Source organism: Brassica napus, chromosome A8 (assembly GCF_020379485.1).
Source record: "Brassica napus cultivar Da-Ae chromosome A8, Da-Ae, whole genome shotgun sequence".
In the NCBI taxonomy this organism is placed as follows: domain Eukaryota; kingdom Viridiplantae; phylum Streptophyta; class Magnoliopsida; order Brassicales; family Brassicaceae; genus Brassica; species Brassica napus.
Genome location: NC_063441.1, coordinates 14,323,664 through 14,343,396, shown reverse-complemented (window position 1 = coordinate 14,343,396; position 19,733 = coordinate 14,323,664). Strand labels below are relative to the sequence as shown.

At 34.8% G+C, this 19,733-nt stretch overlaps 1 pseudogene; it reads right to left on the bottom strand.

Annotated features, from left to right (window-relative positions):
* Window positions 1-343: 343 nt before the first annotated feature.
* Window positions 344-3,301, bottom strand: LOC106424195 (annotated as a pseudogene).
* Between the last annotated feature and the right edge of the window lie 16,432 nt (window positions 3,302-19,733).

The following is a 19,733-nucleotide window of genomic DNA, read 5'->3' as shown; positions in this document are numbered from 1 at the left end:
TCGGTAACTAAATGATATTTATAGATCCATAAGCTAAGGAGGTACCTCGTGGGCCTAAAAAGATGGTTATTATTATTCCCTTCTTCTTCTTCGTTGCTTCTTTTATACCCCCACTTTACCGTGAAACGAAGCTAGGATGAATCAGACCGCCATTTCACTAGGATCATGACACGTGTCTTTCATGCAGATTAGGATCTACGGTTAGCCTTACCGCTTTGCGATGCATCAAAATAACCTTACAGAGTACCCATAAGCCAAAGTGTAAATTATTTAATTTTTGTGCTGCCATGTTATTCGAGTCAGCACATCTTCAATATGAAGCTTAAATTTTGGAATTATTTATTTTCTTTGATCACATAAGAAGTAGAAGTATACTTCAAATATAAAAAAAGAGTTGAAGATACTCTCTAGTTAGAGAAATTTAGTGAAAAGGTTAGTAAGCTAAATTGTGCTATAAAATTTAGAAGCAACCAAAACTCCAAATCTAGTGAAAAAGACTACAGACAAAATATAACTAATAACCAAAAAAAAAAAAAAAATCAGGTTTCATTCTTGCTCATGGTTCGAACGGGACAACTTTCATCACATCGATCAACTCCTCAATGGTCTCATAAGCATACTCTTTCTCTTCCACACCAAGAAGATTTTGCCTTTTGGAGTTTCTCTTCCTCGTGCAGCTTCTTCCATCACCCTCCTCGGATAGTAACTTCCCAAGCCAATGTACTTCAGGAAGAAAGACAAAAGTGCTCAGCTTTCTCGAAAAAATGGTGGTTGAACATAACTAACTGCATATGTTAGACATTTTATGATTCATTTGTAGGAACAAAAACCTCGTTTTCTAATCACAAAATACCCACTAATTCCAAGATTGACGATTAAGCAAGCATAAATTACCAAGAGAAAGATTCTGACCATTGGAATGAAGATATGATTAATGCCTATTCTCTTGTAGGGTCGTCGGCTTTTGCTTCTGCTATCTCTTCCAAATCATCAATATCATCGATTGGAATTTCTTCACTATCATACGTTTGAAAGTCTGCAATACACAACCATACATGTTTCATTTCTTGATATTTGCACTAAAGGTATATCTTTCATTGGTGCTTGATACAGTTTCATTACAATCAGATAGAATGAGTCAATGAACAACTTTCACAGAATATATCAAGAAAGCCATAATCTTTACCTGATGGAGGAGCCGGTGAAGCAGGGATCGCGGTTCTTTCCCCTGTTACTGGTGAAGAATCAAGGAGATATGGAAGACCAAGGAGCTCTAACAAAGACAGAGTCTGAGGATTCTGCGGGATATCTACACAATTCCACAAGATAAAACATGTTAACCAATTATTTTTTTGTACATAATCCTCTAACATATCCAGCGCATTTAACTTACCAGGCATGGAATCAAAGATACGCTGTGAAGGGTTATGTGCAGGGACTGTCCTTACAAACTCAAAAGGTTTAAATTGCCTTTCCTCTAGCTTTTTTCTCACACACTCGCGGCTCTCTTGTATATTCATTGACGCAGAGCTATTTCCGCAAAAACAATACGTGAGTAAAAAGATGAATGGGAGAGATATAAACATGTCTTAGTAAGTGGTATACCTGAAATTTGCACGTCTCTCTGTTAGTGGGAAAACAGAATTGAACATTCGTGTTACTGCTAGCCATTCTTCGTCGTATAGGACTTCAAAAAGTCCAGGCTCTGACTCGATTTCAATGATCTAACGAACATCATAAGAAGTTATAAGATATCCTTTGCTTGAAAAGAAGGTGGAGAGAGAAGAGATGAAGAACCTGTAGAAATTTTTTCCCTGGACCGCATTTATCCAAGGCAAGAAACTTTGTCACAGATCCATCGCTCTTGTGTTGAACAGAAGCAGCGAATTTGCAGTGTAAGTGAGCTGAAAACCAATACCGTGGCTTCAGTTTTTCTAGCAGTAGAGCCGCTGGTTTACTTCCAAGAGTTCTAGCCTGGATCTGTAACAGATTTGGTCCAATTAGTTCCAATCATCTCAAAACCAAAACGAAGAAGCAGAAACATTTTCAGAATAAATTTATCACTATTTACCTCTTCTTGAAAGTAAGGCTTTTGAGTCTCCATAATCAGTGATTCCAACAGGCCAGTCGTGTGAGAGGAATATATCAAGCGGCTCTTCAAGTTGCATCAACTTCTGGACATCATACTCACGAACATGATAGACTGATCTAATAGTGTTCCTGTTATATGGCGGCCGCTCATAGTGTCCTACTCACAATAGAAAAACAACTCATAAATCCGTTTTTTTCTATTTAAAGAACTGGACTATGGCTCCTGTCTGAGAGACTAACCTGAACAGTAATCTCGGCCATTATAAATACCAGAAAGGCCTCCAATACGAAGATTACCGAACTTCACAACCCCGGCATAACCTAAAAAGTAGATATTGGTGGCAGCCCAACCACCATAGTACCTAGAGCAACAGCCAACCAGTAGTCATCATCAAGAACACATTTTTCAGCTTCAGAATCCTAGTCAAGACGGAGTAAAAGGTTAGTAAACAACTTACAACTCCCACAAGTAGTTTGAAGCTTCGTGATTCCCGCCGACGAAAATGGTGGGAACCGGGGCAACTTCTTGGCCGGAGTAGTACTTCCAGAAGGACTTCATCTCTCTGTATTTTATAGGTACGCTAAGGCTATCCATGTCTTTCTCATTTCTCACAGCCTAGAGACAATTTTCAACACTAAGAAACTTCCATGGATAACAAATACTATTCATAGAGTTAACCTGGAAATCGCCGCAGCAGAGGAGGAGATCAACTTTAGTGTTGTGGACCTGTTCATGGTGTTGGATTGTCTTGTACACACTGTCAAGGTCTCCATGCATACACCCTTCAATAGCAATCTTCATCACTTCTCAGTGTTGTTTTGCCCCTAAGAGTTATAACACGAGCTCAACGTTCATGCTCCTCCTGAGTTTAAAAACAAGGCAAAAAGAAGAAACATACTTATTATTGTCAAAGTTTGAAACTTTTCAGCATTGACATAACTTTACATCTAAAACAAAGATCCATAGATCAAAATTGAGAGAGTAACAACACTATCCACAACCAAATCGCTTAGAAACTAATTAAGATCAAACATGCAATCCCTCTGTGCACAGATAAAACGTACATGCCCAGTTTCAATATCGATTCTTACCGTTGTCTCACGCGAAACGAAGGACGGATTAGTTGGTGGTTCCTGGATAACCCAGAAGCAGACGAATTGAGTAAGAGTTACAATAAAACGAAACGACATCGTTTGCATAAAAGTGAAACGGTGTCGGCTAATAGTAATATTTTATCGAACAGAACTTAGGTTCACCCTGGGCTGAACCTTTAAATTCACCTCACCCCTTCACACCACACATAGATTATTAATTAAAAATAATAAATAAAATAAAATATAGCTACAAAAAATAAAAACGCTAATTTTAACGACGCTAACTTCCAGCTAAACCCTAAATCTTAAATTCTAAACCATATATCCTAAATTTTAAACCTAAATCCAAACCCCTAAACCCAAACTCTATACCCTAAACCCTAATCTTAGATCCTAAACCCAAATTATATACGCTAAACCCAAAAACTAGACTGTAAACCTAAACTCTATACCCTAAACTCAAGTCCTAGACCCTAAACCCAAACCGTAAATCTTAAACCTAAACCATAAACCCAAACCATATACTCTAAATTGTAAACCCAAACTCTAGACACTAAATCCAAATCCTATATCCTAAACCCAAATCTTAAACCCTAAACCCAAACCGTAAACCAAACTCTAGATTCTAAATTTAAATCTTAAATTTAAATTTAGAGTCTGGTTTGGATTTAGAATCTAAGGGTTTAGTTTAGGATTTATTTCATGATAATATATTGGGAATTGATGATGAGATATATCAATATGTCGTAGGATTAGTAATCAAATATCACATTATCTTCTTCATATGTGAATTGGGAATTGATGTGAAGCTGAAAACCTAAAAGATGAGTCAAAAGATCACGTTCTCTTCTTGTTACAAGGCGACGTTTTTTTTTTTCATCTGTTTTCTTTTTTTATAATTTTATTTCCTTTTTTTATTAATCTTACGTGGCACTTTAATTGGTGTAGAAGGATGAGGTGAATTAGAGAATTCACCATAAGGGGTGAACCCAAGTTTTTTTCATATTTTATCTGCACCGTTCCCACTACATGGACAAATATAAAACAAAGAAGCACTAAGGGTAAAAAAGAAAAACGACCAAAGGGACGATGAAGCTACTCGAGAGTGTTAATTTGTGAGCACTGTTTCATTCTCTTGTGATAATAGGGCAAGACTCATCCCGTGGAAGAAGAGATGTTAGTTTTACAAATACAAAAAAAAAACTGCAAATTAAAAGACCACAAGACTGAAGAAGGCTCTTATTTTTGCTCTTAAAGCTTCAAGGCGGAGCAAGAACGATGGACATGTACTACGATAGTTTGGTGGCGAAACTGTTGTGTTCTTCATTTCTATTTAATTTTGGTGGTTTCGATGTTACCTATACCTCTATTAGTATATCTATGATGTGACTTTTTATTAGATCTTTGTTCAGAGAGAATTTCAGTATGTTTTTTTTATTTGATTTGGTTTGTTTGAGGACTACTCGTTTCCGTTTGTTACTGTTCGGTCTTGTTGTCACAAGATTGTGACCTAGTATCGGAGTGTCTCCTTACACCACTTTTACAAAGATTGTATTGTATGTTTTGTTTTGTTTCAAAGTTTTAATAAATGTTTTATTGTTTTGAAGGAAATGTTAGGTCATCTCCCACAATTTTAAAATCATTACTTTTCAACAATTCCACGACGCAAGTCATTTAAATTTTTGATAAAGAAAAAGAAAGGACAAAAGCGTATGCATGCGTGATGCATACAGGATGACGTAGGGGTAACTTGCGTACGAGGCTGCTGAATCGTGAATGCTTAACCACCATTCAGAAAATACACGTGCATGGACTATTATTTTTGGCTAAAAGTCCCATGAATTGGAACAGAACAACTACTCAACTAGACTCTAGCTATACTTACTAATTAACATAAAACAAAAACAATATTGCTAATCTCTGGTTATACTTACTAGCACATCGCTAACTGTTCTATTTTCTATGGGATTTTTTTTTTTTGGGGTTGAAATCCGCAATGATATTTCAAGAAATCTTCAACTAAAAATACATTATTATTCCAGTTGGTTCTGTTTGAAGTATTACTTAGCTTGACTCTTTATCAACTTAAAGTGTTTCTCAAATATAGTATTACCTATTATATTCACATGTGATGGCTGTGAGCTTCTTCGAGTCAATCGATAGCTTATTTCGTACAAACTAATAGCAACTATTTTTGGAATGGTTATAATTAATGATCCTTCCTCCACTAATTCCATATGTCTTTCAGAATCTGTGCACTACTCTCCCGTTTATTCAAATGCACGTAAATAAATAAGTAAATAATCTAAATCTGTCATAACAACTCCCAAAATCCAATATTTTTGTTCTGTTTAGAAGTTGGACAAGTAAAGTATTGCAGTTAAACTTTTTCAAAAAAAAAAAGTATTGCAGTTAACCCGATTAAATGAATTGTATTCAGATAAACACGTGTCTAAATCCTATATGAGATTTAAATAATTTTCTTGATATCAACTTTGAGTAGTCTCCCATATACAAAAGAAAAGGCTCAAAATTCTAAAACGTGAAAGTTAGTTTGAAAATTATGATTTCAGGAGGTTTGAAATCATTTAAAGTTTTCTTTCTCCGTTTTTGGCATTTTATATTATTTCGTTAGACGTAACACTACTGGATCAGAGCAAATTTCCAGAAACTAAAGACAAATAAAATACACGTAAGGTTATTGAATTGCATCATGCATATATATGCAAAGTAATGATGTCATCATGGGGACGTCGTCATGTAGAATTATCCGAGGAGAAGTTTTGGACGATGACTTAAAGATGGTCTTATTACTCCACCTAGGATCAATAAACTACAAGTCTACAACTATCTGATTTTTTTTCCAGCCACGAAAGACCCATATATTTTAGAAATTTATTTTATTGGTTAATAAAAGGCTTGTTTTTATTTGTTAATTCTTATTTTTCAAAAACTAATTTATGTTTTTTGTCTTTCAATAAATATTTTGTTACTTATACTTTTATTTAAATTTTTGTTTTATTAATTAGAGTTTTATAGTTAATTGGGAGGATCGGACCAAATCCTAATGTTCTCTAGATCCAAGATCAACCGACGCTGATATCTAATAACCACTACAAGAAAACAGCGGTATTCTGACGGACGTCCCAACGGAAAATGAATTCTTCGGAATATACCGAGGAATTTCCGAGGAAATTCCGAGGAAACACAAAATTTGGTATCCTCGGAATTTCCTCGGAATATACCGACGGAATTCCGAGGAAATTTCATTCCGTCGGAATATTCTTATGGAATACCGAGGAAAATTGTATTCCTCGGAAAAAACCGATGAATTCCGAGGAAATATTATAGACGTTAGAGAGCCGTTGGAGAGCCGTTGGGGGATTTTAAAAATTCCGAAGAAATTCCGACGAATTAGCCGTTGGCATCGGAATTCCGTCGGAATTTCCTCGGTCTGTCGGCAGGATTTCAACTATAAATACAAGCACCCCTCTTCCTCTTCATTCACTCCATATCTTCATCCTCCCTCTCACTCTCTTTACACACGAATTTGATTCATAAAAAACATGTCTTCTTCAAATTATTTTCATTCTTGGATCGATCGACCTCATTTGAATCCGAACACGAGATTGCTTACGGAAGAATACCAACGAGGTATAACCGAATTCATGGGGTTAGTTCACCGACAACCGGAAGCAAAAACATGTATGTTAAGATGTCCTTGCTCTAATTGTAAAAATAAAAAGGTTATTAAAGAGTGGGATGTTTGAACTCATCTATATTTGAGTGGGTTTACACGAAGTTACAAAATTTGGTATCATCATGGGGAAACTGATTATGAACATGGTAGTACTAGCGAACCTCAGCCAGCGGTTAGATTAGAAGAACCAATTAGAACGGATGTAGATTATGGTGTAGGTACTAAGCAGATGGTAAATGATCATTTTAGAGGGGAAGATTTACCCAATGCCAAAGCTAGGAGATTTTATGATATGTTGGATGCTGGAAAGCAACCATTGTACGAAGGTTGCAGAGATGGTCATTCAGCTTTATCATCTGCTACAAGATTGATGGGCATTAAGACGGATTATAATTTGGCTGAAGACTGTGTGGATGCGATTGCTGATTATGTAAAAGGTATTCTACCCGAAGATAATGTAGCTCCTGGCTCATACTACGAGGTTCAGAAACTCGTAGCTGGTCTTGGTTTATCGTATCAGGTAATAGATGTATGCAGAGACAACTGCATGATTTATTGGAGGGCGGATGAACAGCGGGTTTCATGCAAATTTTGTGGGAAGCCTCGTTATAAAGATACGAGTGGAAGAGTTCCAGTGCCATATAAAAGGATGTGGTATTTGCCTTTGACGGAAAGGTTGCAGAGGCTGTATCTGTCTGAACGCACAGCGCAACCAATGAGATGGCATGCGGAGCACTCAACAGATGGTGAGATCAGACATCCTTCAGATGCAAAAGCGTGGAAGCATTTCCAATCAAAGTATCCCGACTTTGCGTATGACAGAAGAAATGTCTACCTTGGATTATGTACTGATGGTTTCAGCCCGTTTGGCAAGAGTGGAAGACAGTATTCTCTATGGCCAGTCATTCTTACACCATACAACCTACCCCCAAACTTGTGCTTGCGACGATAGTTTTTGTTTCTCTCGATTCTCGTTCCCGGACCAGAGCATCCTAAGAGATCACTTGATGTGTTTCTTCAGCCACTAATATATGAGTTGCAACAACTATGGGCTCAAGGTGCTGAAACATACGATGTTTCGTATAAAGAAAACTTTCAAATGCGGGCAGTACTAATGTGGATAATAAGTGATTTTCCAGCATATGGTATGTTATCTGGATGGACAACGTTTGGAAGGCTATCATGTCCATATTGTCAAGATAACACTGATGCTTTCCAACTAAAACACGGAAGGAAAACGTGTTGGTTTGACTGTCACATGAGATTTCTACCACCAGATCATCCATATCGTAGAAGTAGGAATTTGTTTACGAAGAACAAGAGGGTGTTTGACAGTCCACCTCCGGAAATTCGTGGGAAAGATTTGAAGACACAACTTAGAAATTTTGGTGCAGAAAAGACGCCAGACGTCGGTGGACATGAGCGTTTTTCGGTAGATGGTGTTGGAGACCTACATAACTGGCACAAAAGAAGTATTTTTTGGGATCTGCCATACTGGGAGGATCATCTACTAAGGCATAATTTAGATGTCATGCATATTGAGAATAACTTTTTTGACAATCTCATGAACACGATCCTTAATGTTCAAGGTAAAACAAAGGATAATTTGAAGTCAAGACTGGATTTAGTCGATATATGTGCTCGTTCAGAACTTCATGTTGATGAGAATGGTAGGGCTCCTTTTCCCATATACCGACTTGATGCAGCGGGAAAGGATGCGTTCTTTGATTGGATTTCAAACGATGTGGAATTTCCAGACGGTTACGCATCTAATTTGCGTAACTGTATCGACAGAAAGGAAGGAAAGTTTACTGGCTTGAAAAGCCACGATTGCCATGTAATGATGCAGCGCCTCCTTCTGTTTGCCTTCAAGGAACTATTACCACGAAATGTTCATGAAGCAATTGCAGGGATAAGTAGTTTCTTCCGCGATTTATGCACGAGATCAGTGACTCTTGAAGGTATTGAAAATTTCAAGACTAACATAGCCGTGATTCAGTGCAACCTTGAGAAGATATTTCATCCCTCATTTTTTTGATGTTATGAAGCATCTTGTTATTCACCTGGTAAGAGAATTCGAACTTGGTGGTCCTGTGCAGTATAGATGGATGTATCTGTATGAGCGGTATATGTTCCATTTGAAGAAGATGGTGAAAAATTTAAGTAGGGTGGAAGGTTCTATAGTCGCACAGATGATCAATGAAGAAACTTCAAACTTTGCCGAGTACTACTTTCCAGCAGAAGTTCAGACCAAAAACAGAAGACCTGCTCGACATGATGATAGAGGCGAACGGGCAACATATCATTGGAAGGTTTCAGACATTTTCACAGACGTTGGACGACTTAGCGGAAAACCAAAGGACCGTCGACTTACTGATCAGGAGCGCAGTCATTTGCAAACATATTTACTCACCAACTGCGAAGATGTTCTTCAATATGAGAGAATTTTCATGGCAGAAAAGCGGTTCGAATATAGATATGCCACAGAGGACGAACTAGAAGAAATGAAGCAGAGAGAATTTGGTGGATGGATGTTTACTTATGTGAGTACTGGTTTGGCCAGAGGTGAAATATTTGACGATTGGATACACGAGATGGTCGTTGGACCAAACTTTGTTGTGAAGTCATATCCAAGATTTTGTACTCGAGGATATGCATTCACAACTCAGAAGAGGAGACGTTCGAGTACGATTTATGATGCTGGTGTTTGTTCTGCATCATATATATAATATTTAAAATCATTTTTTTGTGGTTATAAAACGTTTTATGTATTTTATATATAAAATATAAATTTCTATATTTATTAAACATTTTTAATATTATGAAAACTATTTTTTGTAATTATTAAACATTTTAAATATTTTTAAAACTATTTTTTTGTAATTATTAAACTGTTTTTGGGATTTATTAAAACTATTTTTTTAATTTTTAAACTATTTTTTATTTATTAAAACTTTTTTTGTTAATTATTAAACTATTTATATTTTTCTGATTAAAAACTATTTTTTTAACTATTTTTTATTTAAACTGTTTTTTTTTTAATTAAAATTATTAGAACTAATTTTTTAAATATGTTTTTTTTTAATTTACAGGTCTAATGATGATCAGATCCGGCCTCGTCAGCGTCGTAGCCGGGGTGGTATGGGGAGCCAGTCTCGGGGTTCGTCCAGCCATGTTCAGGAATCCGTTTCGCCCCACAGCTCCTACCATACATCTCCCTCTCCATTACCCGCTCCTGTGGCTCCCGCTCCCGCTGCTGCACCCGCTCCTGCTCCTCTGGGTCCTCCGGGAGTGATGAGTATTGCGCAGTTGGTTCGACAGCCCGGTCGTGACCATCTTCCCTATCTCACTGAGTATCCACATAGACATGGTCAAACATGGTAATTAAACTTTTATTTTTTTCCTTAAAATTTGATTGATTATTAATAATTTGTTCTTTTTATTAGGTTCAACCGATCCGGGAACGGGATCAGCGCATGGATCAACCGTATGATGTACTCGGCCCTCGACAAGGGACATCCGACTTTCACTGATTTCCCTCCCGAGAAGCAGCATCTGTGGTTTCGTCAGTTTGCGGTAAGTATTCAAATTTTTTACTTATATTTTTTATATATTAAAACTATTTTTTGTGATTATTAAACTATTTTCTATATTTATTAAACATTTTAAATATTATTAAAACTATTTTTTAATTATTAAACTATTTTTTATTTATTAAAACTTTTTTTGTAATTATTAAACTATTTTATATTTTTGTGCTTAAAAACTATTTTTAAACTATTTCAGCAAGAATTCAACTGGAATTCCGATGATACGCTCTCTATCTATCACCATTTTGTCCATAAAGTTATGGACAACTATGAGAAGCAGATGTACGAGTGGAAGAAGAAGTGGGAAGTAAACAAGGCAGTTTTTAATTTATTAACAATGTTTAATTTATTAAACTATTTTTTAAATTATTAAACTTTTTTTTTAAAATTAAAAGGTCCCAAAGTCGATGAACGACACGGTCTGGAAGGAGTTGTGTGCGCATTGGGATAAGGAAGAGACGAAAGAAACTTCTTCCACCAACTCCAACAACCGCAGGAGCGACCGTAAAGGGAAGGGCATCTACAAGCATAACTTGGGTGCTCAATCTATTGCCACTCTCGCATATCGCATGGTAAGTTCAACCGCTTTTTCTTCAATTATTTAAGTTTCAGAATTTTATTTTTTGTGCATTTTTTCAAATTTCTAATGTTTGTTTAATTTATTTTTTTCAAGGCGGAAGAAAATGAGGGCGAGCCGGTTGATGATCTCGTCCTAATGAAAAGGGCGTATACCAACAAGAAGACCGGCCAGATTGATGATGGTCTTGTGAGGGACGTGGTCGACCTGGTCCAAACTCAGGTGTATGACGAAGTGTCTCAGCTTCAAACCGATGATGACGATTCGACGGCTTCGACCAACTTGTCCCGGGTTCGAATCAACGAAATCATTGAATCGGTAAGTTTTTTTTTTTTTAAAAGTTCAATTTATTTATTTCTTGATTTTTATTTTATCATCAATTTATGTTATCTAAATTTGGTTATTTATATTTCAGTCGGTTCCAAAGAAGAAGGGACGTTTGGTCGGTTTGGGTCGTCGCTCCCGGTCAGCTGCTCCTTCTTCTGCACCACCGCCATATGTTGATCCAGAAGTTCTTACGGCTCAGGTGAAGGATAAGGATGATCGGATATCTGCGTTGGAGACCCAGATGGCAGCTCAACAGGCGGGCTATGAGACCCAGAAGAGGCTGCACGAGCAGATGATGGAGATGATGAAGAGGATGTACCCGAACGAGGTGTTCCCGAACATTCAAGACCCGTAGTTTTTTTTTTTTTACCAAAAACTCGGAATGTTTTATTTAACTTTGAATATTATCTATTATGTTTTAATGTTTTATGTTTTATTCAATTTTAATTTTAATTTTAAATTTTCGAATTTAAATTTCAAAAATTTTAATTTTTTTTAAAAAAATAAATTTTTTCGAAATTCCGAGGGAATGCAGTTCCTCGAAAAATTCCGAGGGAATGCAGTTCCTCGAAAAATTCCGAGGGACATAAGTTCCTCGGAATTTTCCGAGGGACATAAGTTCTTCGGAATTTTCGGAGGGACCGAAGTTCCTTGGAATTTTCCGAGGGATCGAGGGAAATTTCCGACAGAATTTCGAGGAAATATGAATTTCCGAGGAGATTTTTCCGAGGACTGTTTTCGTCGGTATGTCCTCGGAATAGCGTTATTCCGACGACATACCGACAATTTTTTCCCTCAGTATGCCGATGTTTTCTTTGTAGTGAACATTACACTGGGAGTTATGCAAATAGTTTTTTCACAAACACTAGGAGTATTTAATTAATTTTTCTACGAGCCCTAACTATTTTATTCACCAGCAACAATCTTATTAATGTTTATGGATTGTTAACAATATCCAGCGTGACCAAATATCTTTGTTGGTCGTCAACTGGCAGCGACATCACTTTCTTAAGATCAATTTAACAATGTGTATAAAAAGACTAAGAAATTTAGGTCCAGTTTAAAAGAAAAGGGTAATAGGCGAGAGGTTTTGCTTTCGTAAGGATTCTTATACTAGTAGGTTTATACTTTATACTTTATACTTTATACTAGAAAACGGAACATTCAATCGTTCGGATGTTTTAAATGGTACGAATACTTGGATTTCTACGAATTGGACGTTTAATTTGCATTTCGATCTAACATTAATTCAGTTGCTAAAGAAAGCTGGTCCGTATTTCAATAATTAATTACGATAGAGTGTGAGCAATAATTCCATATATAACTTCTCATTGTATTTTGTGATAAGAAAATCCGAATTTTGCCCAAAAAAAAATCCGAATTTTGCATATCACAGAGGTTGTTTTAGTCGCTGGCATGAATTTTTTTTTCTGGTTTTAAAAAAAGACTCCCTTTTTTTTAGCCCATTAGTTAACTTATGGTGAGTATTATCCACTTGTTTTATACTAGTCGATTAAATTTTCAAAAATTATGAATCCGCTAAATTAACATTAAATCTATACAAACTCTACCGTCAGCGCCAAATTATACAAACCTTGAACATAATTATTTGACCGATTCAGTGTGAATTTTGTTTGATACTCCCTCCCTGATTCAGAAAAACATATGTTATGGAATTTCAACACAACTAAAAATATATAAAACTTTGATTACTACTGAAATTAACTATTTTCCATAAGTTTTAATCAATATAATTTCAATAAATTTGTTTTTTAAGTTTACAATATACTATTAAACAGTGCACTGAAAATGTAAAATAAATTAATTTTGAAACAATCTATATATATAAAAAAATATGTTCGCCTCTCCCCTGTGATGCCATATCATCAAGTTGTGCGTTATGGGAGTGACACGTGTCCCATTTTATATTTGGGGCCGAAATAAAGAAAAAAGCGGTCAGGGGTAATTGAACCCAGCACCTCCAGCACTGGTAATTTCTCATAAAACCACTAGGCTAAAATCACTTTTTATAAATATGTGTCCGCGAAAATACTTATTATCGTGTTGGCTGGAAGTCCATGCTTCTTCTGCTTGTGACCAGGGCCGGCACTGAACTGACGTCAAGATGAAGATCGTGAAGTTGCTCCAAACAGTTTTGCAATGTTTCCAACCTTTATAACTTGATGCATATAATATATATCAAAATACATTTGTTGTACACGTTTTTATTAGTTTTACTTTTAAAAGAATGTATTTGCAGTTATAAATATTTTGTGCCAGTAAAATAATGGTTGAAAAACCTCTATACATATGTCATTTTAAAATAACATCCAACTTCTATATATAGTAAATACATATGTCCATGTTATATTCTAGACTAAATATTTTCTCTTTTAAAAATATAGAAAACAGTTTTTTTAGTCTACAAGCAAATGTTGTAGAGCAAATATGCATTATACAAAATAATATATATTTAAAATCCATACGCAAAAACATAAAAGTTGATATAGGCCTCTTTTTGACACATGCACACTCCACTATGAATAAGAATTAAAAAAAAACAGTATTGTCATCAAACTTTATCACAAATCCACATTTGTACATTTATAATTTTGAGTTGGAAAATTAGTTAATTTGATACAATACCAAAGCAAGAATAATCGAAAAACAACTATACCACCGCATACTAATAAGTAACACATAACAGATAACCAAATTCTTGAATCTTAAAACAAATTTCAACTCGAGCATTTAGTGAATATCAATTAACTAATATCCCGTCCGTAGGGCGGACCGACCCTAGTTTATAATATAATGAAGTAGTTTCCTCTTTCTTGAGACGACACGTCAGCATTTTGGTGGGTCTCATTTTTAAAATGTGTGAAAAATGTGTCAAGTCTGTGACTCGAATCCGGGTTATTGAGATACAAACACTAACATTTATACCACTAAACTAAATGATACTTTGTATATTGATGGCCGAAATTAATATTATAATATAATGAGACAGTTTCTTCTTTCTTGAGGCGACACGTCAGCATTTTGGTGGGTCTCACTTTTAAAAAGTGTGAAAAATGTGTCAAGCATGTGGCTCGAACCCGGGTTATTGAGCTATAAACACCAACATGTATACTATTAAACTAAAGTATACTTTGTACATTGATGGCCGAAACTAATATATATTTATGAAGGTCAGAAACCTTTGCTTCTTCGGTTTTCTCTGTGGGTCGGGGCTACAAGTCTATTATGAGTTTCATTTTTAAATGAGGTTCATTACGTTATATGAAAAAAACAACAATTATAGTTTTTTCATATTGTAAACTGTCTTCGTTTAACATGAGTTAGAGTTATTTTCATCATTGTCTTAGACAAGTCTGAGTTACAAAGTTGCGCTGTGTGTTTGTTCGTAATCTATTTATTTCACCGGTGAACTCTTCATTTCCCCATCTTAAATCGCTTGATCTTAAAAGTTCATGATTTCTAACCTTTTTGTAAACCCTATATATATGATTCTCATGTTTGATGAACCCAATCTGCATCTCCATAAAACTCATTGATTCTTCTTAGCTTTAACGATTTTCTAGAAAATATCTCTATGCCCCTCCAGTTCTTCAAACCGGCGTTCCCGGCAGCCGTCACTCAACCTTCGAGTCTCTCCGTGTTGGTCATAGTAGTCAGAACATAGCCTCTAACCTCCTCGCTTATGGGATTCCCTGAACTTCAAGAAAGACAGTGAGTTTATGGGAATCACGGTTCTCTTCCTTGATGAAAAGGTAAGTTAATATTCGATTTATCACACTTATTTAATATAATTATTTTTAATTGATTTTTTGATTCTTTGTTAAATAATATTATTTACAGATTCCATGATTTATGGGGGTTTATTCCCGCCGGATGTGCTAATCATTACATGCCATCTTTGGAAGTCGGTTCCATTGTGAAAGACAATTGTTTTGAAGTTGCTAGGTGCTCAAGCATGTACAAGATAATTGATCATCCATTCCTCATTCGTGAGGCCAAATAATATAAAAATATATCTGAGACCATATTTGAATTTTATGAAACATAAAAATATACACCAAATAATATAATAAAATAATATAAAAGTCTAATTTTCTAAAATTAAATTAATGTATATATGTAAAATCAATTATTTTCATATTTAATAGATAAAAATAGAGAAAATAAAAAATCTAAAAAAAAGAAACTTTTTTTTGTAAATTAATAACTCTATAAATTAAAAAAATATCATAGTCCCAACATTATTAATTTATAGAATTTTTACTGTAATTTCTTAAAAATTAGAAACTAATACAAATATTCATATGTTGTGTCCAAAACTGGTTTATAATACTTTGTAAAATCTTACATTGAACTTTATAATTCATTCTCCCCATCATAATGCTATCAAACTTCTCAACTACATACCACTATTTCTCTCGTAACACGATACTAAAATCATCATTTTGTGTACCAAAGTAACGACACCCATGATTATTCAAAAAGAGCATGTACCTAAGTAGTAGAAATATAAGCTTGAAACAAGTGCTTGAAACACGTGGTTTTTTTTGCAATGCAAGTAATCTTTTGTAAAATAAGAAATCACGATATATAGATCCTAAAAACATGTATTCAATTCATCAAAGATTGCATCGAGTTTATTCATCGACCTGCATGACGCATCGAATTCTCATAACACGAAAACAGTTAACAAACATATGTACCCATAAACTTATTGGGTTCTACTTGGAACCGTTGGGTCATATCATGCATCTGAATACTCGATTCGGAGAAGAAAGTAATTTACAACGGTCGAAGGAAAAAGAGAAATATACTTATTCGAATAGTTCTAATGTAAAATTCCTTCCGTCAAGTGAGAACTGACTAAGAGACAGCTCCGCCGAAGAAAGTAGATCTAGATCTGAAAGTTTTATCCAGCTCTGGTGGCTCTCATAGCACCGGAGCTGTGCCCTCCTTACTTTGTTTGTTTCTCCTTGTAGTTTTCTTTCCGTTTGTCTTCTATCAAAGCCGAATCATGCGACGGTCTCTCTGTAATGGTGGTGACCCTCCTTCGCAGTGTTTCAGCTCTGTTTAGTCGTCGCTCTATGGTGGTTTTAGGCTTCTTTCCGATCTGGTTCAGGTTTGAGGTAGAGGAGGGAGGACTTGCGGAGTGTGTTTTGGAGTCTTCAGATCTGGTTTGTCTGGTTTTGAGGCTCATCTTTTGGGATGTTCTCTTGGTATGGTGGTTTTCTGGTGTTTGTCGAGAAGTCACTATTCTCCTCTGTTTCGTCCTGATGAGATAGGCCTTTTGGTGGTTTGGCGTTTGTCATCTCTCTGATTTCAGCAATGGTGTAAGTGATGGTGTGTTGGTGGCGTGGTTGAGTGTGGTGAGCAGAACAAGCCTATTGTTCTTCAGAAGCTTCAGGGTTCTTGTCACTTCTCCATCTCTCAGTCTTGAAGGAGTCCTTCTCGCGGCCTTTTAATAAATGTGTGTTCCGATTATTCTTATGATTTTCTCATTCCTTGGTGGCTTCAGGAAAGTAGTATAAGGAGGATAGAGCTTTAGGATTCCCGATGAAGGTTCGCTGGAGGAGGGGGCTTTAGTATTAGGTGTTGGTTTCCTCTTGTTTTGAAGGTTTGTGATAGGTGTTTTGGTTCTGGCTTGGTACCGTGAACTGAGGGTTCAGGTATGTTTGGTCTTGTGTTGTTGTGTTGGCCACTGCATCGCTTATTCTCTCTTTTGCTTGGTTGGTTCTTGGCAAGAGTGCCGGCAATTCTATGATTGGTCGACTTGCTGCTATTCACCTTCTTAAGGTTTGTCTACGGATTTGGATTTAGAAGTGTAGTTTTATCTAAGTGATTGGTCTAGTGTTTCTTTGTGTTACCTTTTGTTTGGGCTTGAGTCTCCCTTGTATGGACTATGGTTCCGGGGATGTTAATCGTTTTCGCCGACTGTTGGACGTTACTTTGTATGTTTTCATTTCATCAATAAAATTCAGACGGGAAAAAAAAAAATTCCTTCCGTCTTGTCAGGCTAGGGCAGTAAAATCAAAACTCATAATTACCAGTTTCCAATAATGTTATGGAACAACCCTACTGTCTGAAAGAAACGGGATGATTAAGATGACACTATATTATTAACTTGGATAAAAATGAACGACAAGATTTTTGAACGAAATAAAAAATGAAGGAAAAGAAAAAAAAAAACAGGTCGGTGTCGGAGCCGCCCTAGATGGCCAGTTGTTCACACCATAAGTAAACCCTTCTTAAGTTGGAAGTCGCGGTCGAGTCCGGTCAAGATTTTGTTGCCCTTTCTCCCGTGTGGGTCCTCCTATTTGTCTCTAGCGCCTGCTAAATTTCCACGTTTCTGTATCATCCTCCTCCAATTGATTTTTCAATTTCTTTTCTGGTTTATTGTCTACTATGTATTATAATAATGGTCTTTTGAAAATATATAATGAATGCTGTTGATAAGTAAAATGAAGAAATAAATAAATACTCCATCTGTTTCAAAATACATAAGTTTTAAGATTATGCACAACTATTAAAAAACTTGTTTTTATCTTAAAAATATCATTAAAATATAACTAAAAATTATTCAACCAATCACAAAACAGACTACAAAATATTGGTTACCTAGCTTTTGATAAAGTGAAAAAGTGCATTGATATATAAAAACATCATCTATTTTGAAACAATAAAAACTCTCTAAAACATCATCTATTTTGAAATGAATGGAGTAACTGACATGGTAGTTAAAAAAACAATGAACTAATACATAGAAAGTTATAATTAATCTATTTATTGTTAAATATTTTTTTTAATTATGATTAGTCTAAATATTAATATCAGAACCATTCACTATTTAACTATTAATTTTCTGTTTTAAAGATATCATTCTATTTTTTTTAAGGGGGTGATTGGTGTTGGCTATGAGTGCTCTACACAACCATATTTCTTTCTAGAACAATAAAATCAAAACAATCAAGCTTTATTAATAAAAATTAAATCTAGAGTCTAAAATCTTTAAAGGAAAATATAATGGCTCTAGAAATCAATTTTTCTACAGCTTTAGGTTTAGTGCTTTTAAAACTTTGAAATAAACCTACAGCAAAAAAATTTAAAGCCACAAAATCTACGGCTTAAATCTTAAAGCAAAAAATCCAAACCTACAGCCTCTACCAATCAACCCCTAAATATGTCATTTTATAATTTTTAGTGTGACTTCACATATTAATTTTTAATCTTTCTGAATACTTAATAATTTTTTATTAAATTATTTTTATTTAGCTATTATACATTAACATATTAATATATTTTATAATTTTTTAATTCAGGTAGAATGTGTCAAATTGATACTTTAGAAAACAGAGAAAATATATGAATATTATTTTAATTTTCCAAGTCAAGCGCCAAAAATATTAATGCATAAATAAGGTCCAGACAAATAAATAAAAAGTAATATATCAATATTTATATTGATTTATTCATTCCCAATTTAAATTAAAACGAAATTCCATGACTCAACTAAATTTAAATTAAATTTGACAAATCTCATATTTTCCATCGTAAACATTTGTATTAATTAGGACCGAATTATAAGGTTCAGCTATATGTGTTTTAATGTCAAACATCTATGTTAATATAATTATTGACGTGTATACTAAAGAAATAAAGTATTCTATTTGTTTCATATTAATTGTCGTTTTGGATTTGTACACATAGATTAATAAAATAATTAATTTGTATATTTTCTATATAAAACATAATTATCTATACATCTAACTATATTTCAACTAATAAAAAAATAAATTACTGAGTAAAATTAATAAATTTTGTATTGAAAGTCGAAAACGATATTTAATTTGTAACATAAATTTTTTTACAACGACACTTAATATGAAAGAAGTATGAATTAGTGGATTAAATATAGGCCTTAATTATAATCTCTACAGCTAGGACAAACAGTTATTGCAATAAATACATCTTACCAGATTTTTCCTTACTTTTGTTTATTTACTTATGTTAATAAACGAAAGATAGAATAGATAAAAGAATTACCTCCGAATCAGAGTCAATAGGTCAAGCAAGTCAAGGGAGCGTTCGTAATTCTTATATGCCCACTATGGATCTGGGAGAGCAATATTAAATAATTTTCAGCAAACTGAACAGAATATTAATTAGAGGAAACACGGATCTGACCATATTGAAATTTTTCTATGACGTACAAATTTTTCTTCGGCATGGGGCACTACCGCCGATATTGTTGATTCTTCTTTACTTGCTTGTTTTTATTTGATATTTTTCTCATAAGTTATAACAAATTGTTATCATTGATTTATTTGAGGTGGTT